General features: G+C 44.2%; 1 pseudogene; it reads left to right on the top strand.

The window, feature by feature from the left end:
• LOC124048146 overlaps positions 1-16,826 on the top strand; it is a 95,662-nt pseudogene that overhangs the window by 17,426 nt on the left and 61,410 nt on the right.

Genomic DNA, 16,826 nt, shown 5'->3' with positions numbered 1-16,826 from the left:
GATGGAAAAAAGCTGTCCTCGAAATGGTCTTGATATGTTCTTCAAAAAGAGAGATCAGGGTCCAGAGTAACGCCGAGGTCCTTCACAGTTTTATTTGAGACGACTGTACAACCATTAAGATTAATTGTCAGATTCAACAGAAGATCTCTTTGTTTCTTGGGACCTAGAACAAGCATCTCTGTTTTGTCCGAGTTTAATAGTAGAAAGTTTGCAGCCATCCACTTCCTTATGTCTGAAACACATGCTTCTAGCGAGGGCAATTTTGGTGCTTCACCATGTTTCATTGAAATGTACAGCTGTGTGTCATCCGCATAGCAGTGAAAGTTTACATTATGTTTTCGAATAACATCCCCAAGAGGTAAAATATATAGTGAAAACAATAGTGGTCCTAAAACAGAACCTTGAGGAACACCGAAATGTACAGTTGATTTGTCAGAGGACAAACCATTCACAGAGACAAACTGATATCTTTCCGACAGATAAGACCTAAACCAGGCCAGAACATGTCCGTGTAGACCAATTTGGGTTTCCAATCTCTCCAAAAGAATGTGGTGATCGATGGTATCAAAAGCAGCACTAAGGTCTAGGAGCACGAGGACAGATGCAGAGCCTCGGTCCGATGCCATCAAAATGTCATTTACCACCTTCACAAGTGCCGTCTCAGTGCTATGATGGGGTCTAAAACCAGACTGAAGCATTTCGTATACATTGTTTGTCTTCAGGAAGGCAGTGAGTTGCTGCGCAACAGCCTTCTCTAAAATCTTTGAGAGGAATGGAAGATTCGATATAGGCCGATAGTTTTTATATTTTCTGGGACAAGGTTTGGCTTTTTCAAGAGAGGCTTTATTACTGCCACTTTTAGTGAGTTTGGTACACATCCAGTGGATAGAGAGCCGTTTATTATGTTCAACATAGGAGGGCCAAGCACAGGAAGCAGCTCTTTCAGTAGTTTAGTTGGAATAGGGTCCAGTATACAGCTTGAAGGTTTAGAGGCCATGATTATTTTCATCATTGTGTCAAGAGATATAGTACTAAAACACTTGAGCGTCTCTCTTGATCCTAGGTCCTGGCAGAGTTGTGCAGACTCAGGACAACTGAGGTTTGGAGGAATACGCAGGTTTAAAGAGGAGTCCGTAATTTGCTTTCTAATAATCATAATCTTTTCCTCAAAGAAGTTCATGAATTTATCACTGCTAAAGTGCAAGTCATCCTCTCTTGGGGAATGCTGCTTTTTAGTTAGCTTTGCCACAGTATCAAAAAGGAATTTCGGATTGTTCTTATTTTCCTCAATTAAGTTAGAAAAATAGGACGATCGAGCAGCAGTAAGGGCTCTTCGGTACTGCACGGTACCATCCTTCCAAGCTAGTCGGAAGACTTCCAGTTTGGTGTGGCGCCATTTCCGTTCCAATTTTCTGGAAGCTTGCTTCAGAGCTCGGGTATTTTCTGTGTACCATGGAGCTAGTTTCTTATGAGACATTTTTTAGTTTTAGGGGTGCAACTGCATCTAGGGTATTGCGCAAGGTTAAATTGAGATCCTCAGTTAGGTGGTTAACAGATTTTTGTCCTCTGGCGTCCTTGGGTAGGCAGAGGGAGTCTGGAAGGGCATCAAGGAATCTTTGTGTTGTCTGTGAATTTATAGCACGACTTTTGATGTTCCTTGGTTGGGGTCTGAGCAGATTATTTGTTGCAATTGCAAACGTAATAAAATGGTGGTCTGATAGTCCAGGATTATGAGGAAAAACATTAAGATCCACAACATTTATTCCATGGGACAAAACTAGGTCCAGCGTATGACTGTGAGAGTGAGTGGGTCCAGAGACATGTTGGACAAAACCCACTGAGTCGATGATGGCTCCAAAAGCCTTTTGGAGTGGGTCTGTGGACTTTTCCATGTGAATATTAAAGTCACCAAAGATTAGAATATTATCTGCAATGACTACAAGGTCTGATAGGAATTCAGGGAACTCAGTGAGAAACGCTGTATATGGCCCAGGAGGCCTGTAAACAGTAGCTATAAAAAGTGATTGAGTAGGCTGCATAGATTTCATGACTAGAAGCTCAAAAGACGAAAACGTCATTTTTTTTTTTTGTAAATTGAAATTTGCTATCGTAAATGTTAGCAACACCTCCGCCTTTGCGGGATGCACGGGGGATATGGTCACTAGTGTAGCCAGGAGGTGAGGCCTCATTTAACACAGTAAATTCATCAGGCTTAAGCCATGTTTCAGTCAGGCCAATCACATCAAGATTATGATCAGTGATTAGTTCATTGACTATAATTGCCTTTGAAGTAAGGGATCTAACATTAAGTAGCCCTATTTTGAGATGTGAGGTATCATGATCTCTTTCAGTAATGACAGGAATGGAGGTGGTCTTTATCCTAGTGAGATTGCTAAGGCGAACACCGCCATGTTTAGTTTTGCCCAACCCAGGTCGAGGCACAGACACGGTCTCAATGGTGATAGCTGAGCTGACTACACTAACTATGCTAGTGGCAGACTCCACTATGCTAAGAGCCTGAATGTATGGCTAATAGCCTGAATGTATGTCTGTGAGCTTGAATGTATGTCTGTGAGCTTTTCTGCTTGGCTACAAACTGAAATAATTTAAAATACTGTATGTGTTCTAAATTGGAATGTGTCTTTGTTCATGTAGCTACACACTTAGAAGAAAAGGTGCTATCTAGAACCTTTTGGTTCCAGGTAGAACCCTATTGGGTTCCTTGTAGAACCCTTTCCCCAGGGTTTTCTACATGGAAACCAAAATAGCTCTACCTGGAACCAAAAAGGGTTCTCCTATGGGGACAGCCGAAGAACCCCTTTGGAACCCTTTTTTCTAAGTGTGTACTGTACATGTATGTGAGGTGTGTGTGTGTGTGTGTGTGTGTGTGTGTGTGTGTGTGTGTGTGTGTGTGTGTGTGTGTGTGTGTGTGTGTGTGTGTGTGTGTGTGTGTGTGTGTGTGTGTGTGTGCGTGCGTGCGTGCGTGCGTGCGTGCGTGCGTGCGTGCGTGTGTGCATGTACATGCAGAAATGTAATGGCAGTCAGAGGGAGCTGACGTAGCCGTCATCTCAAAATAAAGAGGCTTTCTGGAGCTGACTATCTGAAATGAGTTTCTCTGAAGAAGCGAAGGGGGGTGATTGTCTGTGGATGTGAGATAGGGGAGGGGGAGATAAAGAGCGGGGGGAGAGAGAGATATGTTAAGTCCTTAGATGTGTTGGTTCTATATCTCCAAAGTGCCAGTCCTACTCCAGTCAAACTTATTCTGTCGTGTGTGTGTGTGTATGTTACAGAGAGGACAAGCTCTATTTCAGAAACCAGACACACAGACACACATACACCTTTTTGGTTACTACATGATTCCATACTATTTCATAGTTTTGATGTCTTCACTATTATTCTATGTAGAAAATCTACACACAATACCCCCTAACGACATCACAATACCCCCTAACGACATCACAATACCCCCTAACGACATCACAATACCCCCTAACGACATCACAATACCCCCTAACGACATCACAATACCCCCTAACGGCATCACAATACCCCTAACGGCATCACAATACCCCCTAACGGCATCACAATACCCTCTAATGGCATCACAATACCCCTAACGGCATCACAATACCCCTAACGACATCACAATACCCCTAACGACATCACAATACCCCCTAACGACATCACAATACCCCTAACGACATCACAATACCCCTAACGACATCACAATACCCCTAACGACATCACAATACCCACTAACGGCATCACAATACCCCTAACGGCATCACAATACCCCTAACGACATCACAATACCCCTAACGACATCACAATACCCCTAACGACATCACAATACCCTCTAACGACATCACAATACCCACTAACGACATCACAATACCCCTAACGGCATCACAATACCCCTAACGACATCACAATACCCCTAACGACATCACAATACCCCCTAACGACATCACAATACCCCCTAACGACATCACAATACCCCCTAACGGCATCACAATACCCCCTAACGATATCACAATACCCCATAATAACAATGCAAAAAACTGTTTTTTATAAATGTTTGGAAAAAAACGTATAAAACAAAAATATTACATTTACATAAGTATTCAGAACCTTTAATCAGTACTTTGTTGAAGAGTCTTCTTGGGTATGACACTAAAATCTTGGCAAATATGTATTTGGGGAGTTTCTCCCATTCTTCTCTGCAGATCCTCTCAAGCTCTGTCAGGTTGGATGGGGAGCATCGCTGCACAGCTATTTTCTGTTCTCTCCAGAGATGTTTGATCGGGGTCAAGTTTGAGCTCTGGCTGGCACTCAAGGACATTCAGAGACTCCTGCGTTGTCTTGGCTGTGTGTTTAGAGTCGTTGACCTGTTGGATGGTAAACCAACCGCAGTCTGAGGTCCTGAGTGCTCTGGTAAAGGTTTTCATCAAGGATCTTTCTATACTCTGCTCCGTTTGCTTCAGGCCAAAGAGTTTAATCTTTGTTTCATCAGACCAGAGAATCTTGTCTTTAGGTGCCTTTTGGCAAACTCCAAGCGGACTGTGATGCTTTTTTTTACTGAGGAGTGGCTTCTGTCTGGCTACTCTACAATAAAGGCCTGATTGGTACAGTGCTGCAGAGATGGTTGTCCTTCTGGAAGGTTATCCATCACCACATATTAACTCTAGAGCTCTGTCAGAGTGACCATTGGGTTCTTGGTCACCTTCCTTACCAAGGCCCTTCTCCCCCGATGGCTCAGTTTGGCCAGGCAGCCAGATCTAGAAAGAGTCTTGGTGTTTCTAAACTTCGGCCATTTAAGAATGATGGAGGCCACTGTGTTCTTGGAGACCTGCAAAGCTGCAGAAATGTTTCGGTACCCTTCCCCAGATCTGTGCCTCGACACAATCCTGTCTCGGAGCTCTATGGACAATTCCTTCGACCTCATGGCTTGGTTTTTGCTCTGACATGCACTGTCAACTGTGGGACCTTATATAGACTGGTGTGTGCCTTTGAATTTACCACAGGTGGACTCCAATCAAGTTGTAGAAACATCTCAAAGATGATGAATGGAAACAGGATGCACCTGAGTTTCACAGCAAAGGTTCTGAATACTTATGTATATAAAGTATTTCTGTTTTTTATGATTAATACATTTGCAAAAATATATATTTTTTAAAACTGTTTTCGCTTTATCATTATGGGCTATTGTGTGTAGATTGCTGAGGATTTTTTAAATTTAATCCATTTTAGAATAAGGCTGTAATGTAACAAAATGTGGAACAAGTCAAGTGGTCTGAATACTTTTAAAAGGCACTGTATATTTTTAGATGTTATTTTATTTACAATATCAGCGAGGGTCAAGTGCCCAACCAATAGTCCTTATCCACAATGGGGTGCAGCATAATTCAGTTGTAACTGGGCCAGCTGAAGTAGTCAGGTCATTTATTATACATACATTGTGTTATTGATGCCCATTCCGGAGCTGTTTCCGACTTTATCATCATTTCTTAATGACTTGCTTTAAGGGCTTTGTGTGTGCGTACGTGTGCCCTGGGATAAAACTGATCTTATCCAGCTGAAGACAAAACACTGGGCTCTAACTGGAGAGATTGTCAGAGAGATTGTCAGAGCGAGAGAGAGAGAGAGAGAGAGAGAGAGAGAGAGAGAGAGAGCTGTAGGTGACAGACAAGACTGTAGGTGTTAAGTAGTGTTAGAGGCTAGTGTGTACTGTATATTTGAATGGTTTCAGTTGTAAGGGGCTAGGCGCTAGGGTGTACATATTAAGGGTTTAGAGTGTAACTTGGTTAATAATAACATGATCATATATTCTAGAGCTGGACATCCATCAGTATGTGTAGGTGAGTGCCTTAGCGTAGGCATTTAATAATAATATAATAATAATAATATATGCCATTTAGCAGACGCTTTTATCCAAAGCGACTTACAGTCATGTGTGCATACATTCTACGTATGGGTGGTCCCGGGAATCGAACCCACTACCCTGGCGTTACAAGCGCCATGCTCTACCAACTGTGCCACAGAAGGCACAGTTGCCATACACATGGTGTATGTGTGATGTGTAGGTTTGAGTGTACAAAACATTAAGAACACCTGCTATAGACATAGACTGACCAGATGAATCCAGGTGAAAGCTATGATGTCACCTGTTGTTTTCTGTCACGCTGTTCCTTTGTTTTCCGCAGTGTATTTCTGTATTGTTTTAGTGATTCACCACAGTGAAGGCGTAGGCTCAGGTTTTCTGGTTCTCTGTGTTTTTGGTTGGATAGGATTCTCAATTTCTTTCAAAGGTTTTTGCATTCTTCATCAAACCATTTCTCATTGTTGTTATTTTTGGGGGGGGTTTCTGCTTGAATTTAAATGTTACATGTTAGCTGATAGTTCAACTATAGTGTTTAGGCTTCCTACTGCTGTTTACACCTTCACTTTTGCAGGGGAACATTATATCCAGGAAGTTCTCTAGGAGGGATTTGTTGGTCAATTGTTTTTGTGGTAGGTTTCTACACTACCCTCCATCAGGCTTTGATGCCTCATGGTTGAGTATTGCTCTGTTCAAGTAGATGTGATTTTTCTGTGATCTGATAGGGGTGTCAGTGGACTGACTGTGAATGCTCTGTGAGACTCTAGGCTGAGGTCGATGATAAAGCAGTCTACAGTACTACTGTCAAGAGATGTGCTATAGGTGTACCTACCGTAGGAGTCCCTTCAAAGCCTACCATTGACTATATACAGAGTTGTGACCCATTTTTGTTGGTTGTTTTGTCATAGTTATGTCTACGGAGGCATATTGGAGATGGGGTCCTGTCACCTCCAGGTCTCCCTGTGTGCTATGAATGTCGTGTTCCTGACAAGTTCTGGCATTTACTGTAGGTCGCCACAAACTAGTACTAAATGTCCCTGGACCTGGAAATGGTTGATCTCCCCCTCTGTCTCTCTACCTCGCTTCCTCCGGTTCTTACTCTCTCTCTCTGCTTCTCTCCATCTCTTCCTCTCACTCTCTCACTCTCTCTCTGCTTCTCTCCATCTCTTCCTCTCACTCTCTCACTCTCTCTCTGCTTCTCTCCATCTCTTCCTCTCACTCTCTCACTCTCTCCATCTCTTCCTCTCACTCTCTCACTCTCTCTCTGCTTCTCTCCATCTCTTCCTCTCACTCTCTCACTCTCTCTCTGCTTCTCTCCATCTCTTCCTCTCACTCTCTCACTCTCTCTCTGCTTCTCTCCATCTCTTCCTCTCACTCTCTCACTCTCTCTCTGCTTCTCTCCATCTCTTCCTCTCACTCTCTCACTCTCTCTCTGCTTCTCTCCATCTCTTCCTCTCACTCTCTCACTCTCTCTCTGCTTCTCTCCATCTCTTCCTCTCACTCTCTCACTCTCTCTCTGCTTCTCTCCATCTCTTCCTCTCACTCTCTCACTCTCTCTCTGCTTCTCTCCATCTCTTCCTCTCACTCTCTCTCTCTCTCTGCTTCTCTCCATCTCTTCCTCTCACTCTCTCACTCTCTCTCTGCTTCTCTCCATCTCTTCCTCTCACTCTCTCACTCTCTCTCTGCTTCTCTCCATCTCTTCCTCTCACTCTCTCACTCTCTCTCTGCTTCTCTCCATCTCTTCCTCTCACTCTCTCACTCTCTCTCTGCTTCTCTCCATCTCTTCCTCTCACTCTCTCACTCTCTCTCTGCTTCTCTCCATCTCACTCTCTCACTCTCTCTCTGCTTCTCCCTCTCTCTTTCTTTCTCTCTCAGGTAGTGTAGTCACCCTGCTGTTTCTCTATCCTCCATTTTGATTTAGTACAGCTGTCCCTGATAATGTACTGTGCACTCAATCACTCTCTCTCGCAGAAGCACACACATGCACCAGTGGAGGCTGCTGAGGGGAGGATGTCTCATAATCATGTCTGGAACGGAGCAAATGGAATGGTTTAAAACGCATGGAAACCATGTGTTGATGTATTTAATACCATTCCAATAATTCTGCTCCAATCATCACCACGTGCCCATCCTCCCCAATTAAGGAGCCCCCAACATCCTGTGACACGCACACACACACACACAGCTGTAGCCTAATTGCACGGGGTTGCCATGGAAATGACACATGAGTATGTGAGAGGCTGAGGAGAGGAAAGAGCCGTTACATCGGCTGCCGTGTGTGATGTGATAGAATGGCCCACCGATGTCCTGCTGTCTGGTCGACTGATTGACTGGTTGGCTGACATCTAATGGTATGAATGTAAATTAGATCTACAATGTAATGGTGGTGAATGGGTGTGTGTGTTTCATTGTAAGAAATTGGTTCCTGTCACACTCAGCCCACACTCTCCCTCTCGCTCTCCCTCTCCACGGTAAAGACTCACCACAGGCTCTGAGTTGGTAATAGCTTTCCTGACACAAATACACAAAAATGTACTCACACTCACATGCTGTGAGGGAGGTAATTACCAGTGGCGTGTATTCGTGGATGCAGAGGGAAGCCAGGCGGTTTGACCAAATACTGGACCAATAAAAAAAATGTAAGAAATCAAATAAATGATCTTTTGTCTCTCTGTGTTTTCATAACTATTTTTCAATTCTGATCTAACCGTAAATCAATATGTTGTGCCACTGGCCTGAGACGATTGAAGTTCAATATGTAGCCTAACAGGCTAACTTAGCTGGTTCATTGTTGCCTATGCGAGGAAGTCAGGCTAGCAAGCATTTTAGCGAGGTAGCCTTTGACAACAAAAACTAAGACAGAGCTGACCATTTTGCCAACATGAAAGAGAGGAGTGTGGCATTGGCCTTCAGCTAGACTACAAATAGGCTGAAGCCTTTTTTGTCTTACTTGCACATGTCACACACACACACAAACACACACACACACACACACACACACACACACACACACACACACACACACACACACACACACACACACACACACACACACACACACACACACACACACACACACACACACACACACACACACACACACACACACACACACACACACACACACACACACACACACACACGTACACACACGCGCACACACGCACACACACGCGCACGCACACAGACACACAGAAATCAGTAACCATGGACAGCCACATTATATATAGCAACATTGATTGGACTAAATTGGTTTTGGTATCTGTACGTTTGTTTTCACTGTTTTAAGCTACGTACATACAGCCTTGTTGATTTGGTGTTTAAATGCTTAAGTTGAAATGGTGCTGGAATAGCAGAGGCTGTCACGCCTTGGTCATTGTATTTTGTGTTTTCGTTATATATTTGGTCAGGCCAGGGTGTGACATGGGTTTATGTTGTTGTATTTCGTATTGGGGTGTTTGTATTATTGGGATTGCGGCTGAGTAGGGGTGTTGTATAGGCTTGGCTGCCTGAGGCGGTTCTCAATCAGAGTCAGGTGATTCTCGTTGTCTCTGATTGGGAACCGTATTTAGGTAGCCTGAGTTTCGCTTTGTATTTCGTGGGTGATTGTTCCTGTCTCTGTGTAGTGTTCACCAGATAGGCTGTAATTAGGTTTCACGTTCCGTTTGTTGTTTTTGTATTTTGTATAGTTATTTCATGTATCGTCATTCTCTTCATTAAAGACATGAGTAACCACCACGCCGCATTTCGGTCCAACTCTCTTTCTACAAACGAAGAACGACGTTACAGAGGCAGTGTTCCTGTGCTCAGTAGTTGATCACTGTGGAAAACAGGAACTTTCTGTATGTCATGTACACGTAGCTGTTTGTATGCAATATTCTCTTAGTGGACTTCACCGGACAGATGTTTTGTGATGAAACAAACGTATTTGTAGTTGAATTTATTCCGCCACAGTGTGACTGTTGTCTTTTTGTTGTCCTGGCCTTATTGTATACCATTGTGCCGTATGAAGAAATGGGTTACAAATGGGTTGTAATAGGGCTTTTTTACCGGCTTGGCTTGGCTTCCTCAGTGTTTCTACCCATGTAACACTACTGGTAATTACACCCAGAACATACACACACACAGACACACACACACAGACACACACACACAGACACACACACACATATACACATACACACACATGATCACATACTCTGGCAAATGCCTTTCTATTAACATTCACACACGGGCACACACACACTGGCACACACACTGGCACACACACACTGGCACACACACACTGGCACACACACACTGGCACACACACACTGGCACACACACACACTGGCACACACACTGGCACACACACACTGGCATACACACTGGCACACATAATGGCACACACAATAGCACACACACTGGCACACATAATGGCACACACACTGGCATACACACTGGCACACACACTGGCACACACACACTGGCATACACACTGGCACACATACTGGCACACACACGGGCACACACACTGGCATACACACTGGCACACACAATAGCACACACACTGGCGCACATAATGGCACACACACTGGCATACATTTGATTATATTATGCTGAATTATATAGCATGGCTGGTTGCTGATAGGTACTTAAGAACAGACACACACTCTCTCTCACACACACACACCATTCTAAACTCTCTAAACAATATGACAGATTTTATAATGACTGTTGAATGCATCAAAAAGCGAAGCATCAAAACATATCCTGATGGTTGAATGTCAACCCACTCATGAATGATCCATCCAACTCATATCAGATTACTAGATGAGCAAACAAAGAGTAAGATAGGAACATATCTCAGGTTATTAGGTTTCCATTTGTCACCAACATTGCTGTTTACACATTTAACATTATGTCCATGATGTTATATTATAAATATTATAAAACATTAACAACATTGACTGGTCTCTGTTTCTCTTTCTCCCCACTTGTCGACCCATACCTCCATCCTTCCATCCAACCTCCCTCCCTCCCCCTCCAGCCCGTGAGGACGACGTAGCAACCTTTAAGGGGTCAGAGTATTTCTGCTATGACCTGTCTCCCAGCCCCATCCAGTCCTCTAGTGATGAGATCACCCTGAGCTTTAAGACCCTGCAGAGGAACGGTCTAATGCTCCACACGGGCAAATCAGCCGACTACGTCAACCTGGCCTTAAAGAACGGGGCCGTGTCACTGGTCATCAACCTGGGCTCCGGGGCCTTCGAGGCCCTGGTAGAGCCGGTTAATGGGAAGTTTAACGATAACTCCTGGCACGATGTCAAGGTCACACGCAACCTGAGACAGGTAACCTGGCAACGGCAGGGGAGGGGCGAGATGAAAAGGGGGTTATAGAGAGGGGGTTATAGAAAGAGGGGGGTATAGAGAGGGGGGTTATAGAGAGAGGGGGGGTATAGAAAGGGGTTATAGAGAGGGAGGGTATAGAAAGAGGGGGTTATAGAGAGGGAGGGTATAGAGAGGGGGTTTATAGAGAGGGGGTATAGAAAGAGGGGGTTATAGAGAGGGAGGGTATAGAAAGAGAGGGGGTTACAGAGAGGGGGATTATAGAGAGGGAGGGTATAGAGAAAGGGGTTATAGAGAGGGGGTTATAGAAAGAGGGGAGATTATAGAGAGGGGGTTTTAGAAAGAGGGGGTTATAGAGAGGGAGGGTATAGAAAGAGAGGGGGTTACAGAGAGGGGGTTATAGAGAGGGAGGGTATAGAGAAAGGGGTTATAGAGAGGGGGGTTATAGAGAGAGGGGGTTATAGAAAGAGGGGGTTATAGAGAGGGAGGGTATAAAAAGAGAGGGGGTTATAGAGAGGGAGGGTATAAAAAGAGGGGAGATTATAGAGAGGGGGTTATAGAAAGAGGGGGTTATAGAGAGGGAGGGTATAGAGAAAGGGGTTATAGAGAGGGGGTAGAAAGAGGGTTATAGAGAGGGGGGGTTATAGAAAGAGGGGGTTATAGAGAGGGAGGGTATAGAAAGAGGGGGGTTATAGAAAGAGGGGGTTATAGAGAGAGGGGTTAGAGAGAATGGGAAAGAGATAAAGAGGGTGAATGAGGGAAAGAAAGGCAAAGAGAGGGTGTGTGCATGAGTGAGAAAGAGAGAAAAAGAGAGAAAGAGGGTGTATTTGTCTTAAACTCACTGTGTGTGTGTGTGTGTGTGTGTGTGTGTGTGTGTGTGTGTGTGTGTGTGTGTGTGTGTGTGTGTGTGTGTGTGTGTGTGTGTGTGTGTGTGTGTGTGTGTGTGTGTGTGTGTGTGTGTGTGTGTGTGTGTGTGTGTGTGTGTGTGTGTATATTAGCGTCAGGGCTGGGGGCACTATTCTTCTGCTAACCGTAGTCTTCTGCTGTTTGCCTGTGTGTACCACTAACTACTAACTGTACTTACTAACCTGCTAGTAATACTAACTAACCTCCATCCATGGAATGTGTCATACTACTAACCTGTTGCCTTCTCCTAGCCTTCTCCACTCCTCTCTAACCTCCACTGGCCTTCTACCTTTTCTTTGTCCTTTACGGATGTCGTTCTGTTCACACTTGTTGCTCTCCTTCCTCCCCCTCTCCACAAAGCACTCAGGCATTGGACACGCTATGGTAAACAAACTCCATTGTTTGGTAGATATAACTCTAATCCTTTCCCAGTTTCGGTTACTGTGTTATTTTCTGAGCCGTAGAACAACTAAAACTATACTAGAACAGGATGGTGGCGGTTGGTACTCTCGGCTTAACACTCCCCTCCTCCTAGCCCCGCTATTGTTTTCTACCTTTCCTTTGACCTTTTTCCGACGTTCACTCCATCTCCCCATTGTTGACATGTAGGCGTGTCCTGATTTGGCTCTTTCCTCAGCTGCACGCGATTGGCCGCTCCCCCTGCATGATGCAACTTCAGGTCCTGCCTCTCTGATTTGTCCATTTAACACAGAGACAGAGGCCAACCTCCCTCCCTCCCCCTTTTTAATTTTCTCCTATTCTTTTTCTCCATTCCTCCTCTGCATGCTGTCCATCCTGCTGCTGAGCCCAGGCTCTTCTGCTGTTGTTTGTTTATCTTCCTCTAGCTGTTGACTGCATGCAGCGAGAGGCGGCTGCATGTGTGTGGAATGACTAACCCATTTAACACTGTGTGTGTCAGTGTGTGTGTGTGTCAGTGTATGTGTCACATCATTCAGACCTGCTCATCTGACTAACTCCCCACACACACTCTAACCCACAACCCCTACCCCTCACACACTCCAACCCTCAACACTATCATCACTACTAGCATCATGTTTATCACTAAACTCAACACTACTAACAGCACTAACACCATTTACTATCAGAATATTAACTAATACCTAATACACTAACAGATTGTGGCTGCTGAGCCTCAACATATGCCTGAATAACCTGATTAGCTACTTATGCTAATGCGATATAGCCAGGGTAATCCTGGTTAGCTACTTATGCTAATGCTATATAGCCAGGGTCATCTAGGTTAGGTACTTATGCTAATGCTTTATAGCCAAGGTCATCTACGTTAGGTACTTATGCTAATGCTCTATTGCCAGGGTCATCTAGGTTAGGTACTTATGCTAATGCTCTATTGCCAGGGTCATCCTCGTTAGCTACTGATACTAAAGCTAGCTACAACCTGAGCTGACTACACATGCTACTGTAATCTATTCGGTGGATTAGCCATTGTTGCTAATGAACTAGTCAACATCAAGCTTGTTTGCGTTTTATAGAACCAATGTTATTGCTTTGGTTGTTCTCATGGCATGTGTTTCTAGCTCCAACAGTGCAGTAGTACCTAGCAATAATAATAAAAAATATACAAATAAACTATACACACATCATCCAGAAAAGTTTTAAACAAAAAATTAAATTAAGAAGTATCAGAACGAGCAATGTCAGAGTCCGGAATATAAATATATACGTATATATATATATATATATATATATATATATATATATATATGTATATATTGTACATTATAGACAGTACATTAATATAAAAGGTGTGTACAGCAGTAGTTATATAGGGTGAGCCATGACTAGAATACAGTATATACATACAGTGCCTTCGAGAATGCATTTATAGCCCTTGACTTATTACACATTGAAAATCTGTGGAAAGACTTGAAAATTGTTGTTCACCGCCAAAGAATGTGAGAAAATCGCCAAATCCAAAGCTGATACAGACATGCCCAAGACGACTCAGAGCTGATACAGACATGCCCAAGACGCCTCAGAGCTGATACAGACATGCCCAAGACGACTCAGAGCTGATACAGACATGCCCAAGACGCCTCAGAGCTGATACAGACATGCCCAAGACGACTCAGAGCTGATACAGACATGCCCAAGACGACTCAGAGCTGATACAGACATGCCCAAGATGACTCAGAGCTGATACAGACATGCCCAAGACGACTCAGAGCTGATACAGACATGCCCAAGACGCCTCAGAGCTGATACAGACATGCCCAAGACGACTCAGAGCTGATACAGACATGCCCAAGACGCCTCAGAGCTGATACAGACATGCCCAAGACGACTCAGAGCTGATACAGACATGCCCAAGACGCCTCAGAGCTGATACAGACATACCCAAGACGACTCAGAGCTGATACAGACATACCCAAGACGCCTCAGAGCTGATACAGACATACCCAAGACGACTCAGAGCTGATACAGACATGCCCAAGACGACTTGAAGCTGATACAGACATGCCCAAGACGACTTGAAGCTGATACAGACATACCCAAGACGCCTCAGAGCTGATACAGACATACCCAAGACGACTCAGAGCTGATACAGACATGCCCAAGACGACTCAAAGCTGATACAGACATACCCAAGACGACTCAGAGCTGATACAGACATGCCCAAGACGACTCAGAGCTGATACAGACATGCCCAAGACGACTCAGAGCTGATACAGACATGCCCAAGACGACTTGAAGCTGATACAGACATGCCCAAGACGACTTGAAGCTGATACAGACATGCCCAAGACGACTCAGAGCTGATACAGACATGCCCAAGACGACTTGAAGCTGATACAGACATGCCCAAGACGACTTGAAGCTGATACAGACATGCCCAAGACGACTCAAAGCTGATACAGACATGCCCAAGACGACTCAAAGCTGATACAGACATGCCCAAGACGACTCAGAGCTGATACAGACATGCCCAAGACAACTTGAAGCTGATACAGACATGCCCAAGACGACTCAAAGCTGATACAGACATGCCCAAGACGACTCAGAGCTGATACAGACATGCCCAAGACGACTTGAAGCTGATACAGACATGCCCAAGACGACTTGAAGCTGATACAGACATGCCCAAGACGACTTGAAGCTGATACAGACATGCCCAAGACGACTCAGAGCTGATACAGACATGCCCAAGACGACCCGGAGCTGATACAGACATGCCCAAGACAACTCGAAGCTGTAATCGCTGCCAAAGGTGCTTCTACAAAGTATTAAGTCAACGATGTGAATAGTTATGTATTTCATTTTTTTTTTTAAATGTGACAACATTTCTGAAAACCTGTTTGAGAGAAAAAAAATCTATTTAATCCATTTTGAATTCAGGCTGTAAAAGAACAAAATGTGGACTAAATCAAGGGGTATGAATACTTTCTGAAGGCACTGTGTAAAGTGGGTGGAACAGTATGTAAACATTATTAAAGTTCAATGACTATGTACATACAGTAGGGCAGCAGTCTCTACAGTACAGGGTAGAGTACCAGGTGGTTCAACAGGACATTTGAGGTAGCTTCAGTATTAGCTAGATATTTTAAATTAGGAACTTATCTTGAAAGATTTTTGGACTGCAGCCTTTTTAGCCCAGTCAACTGACTCGTGACTCGACTCGAACTTGAGTATAAAGGACACAGACTTGGACTCAGATTTGTATTTGTTCTGCCTGCAGGACAGATCTGCTGCCCTGAGAACAGAGTTGGTTCCGTTAGACTCTAACAAGCCCAAACCACCTCATCACACAGACAGGAAATAGGTCCAAACACGCTAGACAAATCAAAAAGAACAGAAAAACACAGAAAAATCACACAAACCAAACAACAGATAGACCAATCAGAACACAGACCTAACACAGCTAGACCAATCAAATCACAGACCAGTTCAATATAACTGACCAATCAATCCAATCAACTGACCAACCAACCACAGCCAAGACCAGACCACCTCCCCAGAAACCTACCAAGTCAGTAAGGGGGCAGACTAATTTGGCAGGATAGCGCGTTGCGCTGCGTTTGGTGTGAGTATAGCGTGCCCTTTCCCTGTGCTTTGTTGCATAGGTGACCATCTCCGTGGACGGCATCTTGACCACTACGGGCTACACCCAGGAAGACTACACCATGTTGGGCTCAGACGATTTCTTCTACGTGGGAGGAAGTCCCAGTACCGCCGACCTCCCTGGATCTCCTGTTAGCAACAACTTTATGGGCTGCCTTAAAGAGGTGGGGTGTACACACACACACACACACACACACACACACACACACACACACACACACACACACACACACACACACACACACACACACACACACACACACACACACACACACACACACACACACACACTAACCCACTCGTACTCATCTATACATTATACACACATGCATTCACACATCTACATATGCGCATATCACAGTCACATACAAAGCTTGGCCTACAGGTTTATCCACAGGTTCATGATCTCATACAGTATACATGGTAATAATGTACACAGATACACACATCTCATACAGTAAATACGGTAATAATGTACACAGACACACACATCTCATACAGTATATATGTTAATAATGTACACAGATACACACATCTCATACAGTATATATATGTTAATAATGTACACAGATACACACATCTCATACAGTATATATATGTTAATAATGTACACAGA

This window comes from Oncorhynchus gorbuscha, linkage group LG11 (genome assembly GCF_021184085.1).
Source record: "Oncorhynchus gorbuscha isolate QuinsamMale2020 ecotype Even-year linkage group LG11, OgorEven_v1.0, whole genome shotgun sequence".
Lineage (NCBI taxonomy): Eukaryota > Metazoa > Chordata > Actinopteri > Salmoniformes > Salmonidae > Oncorhynchus > Oncorhynchus gorbuscha.
The sequence above is the reverse complement of the archived record's forward strand: the minus strand, read 5'-3'. Positions and strand labels throughout refer to the sequence as shown.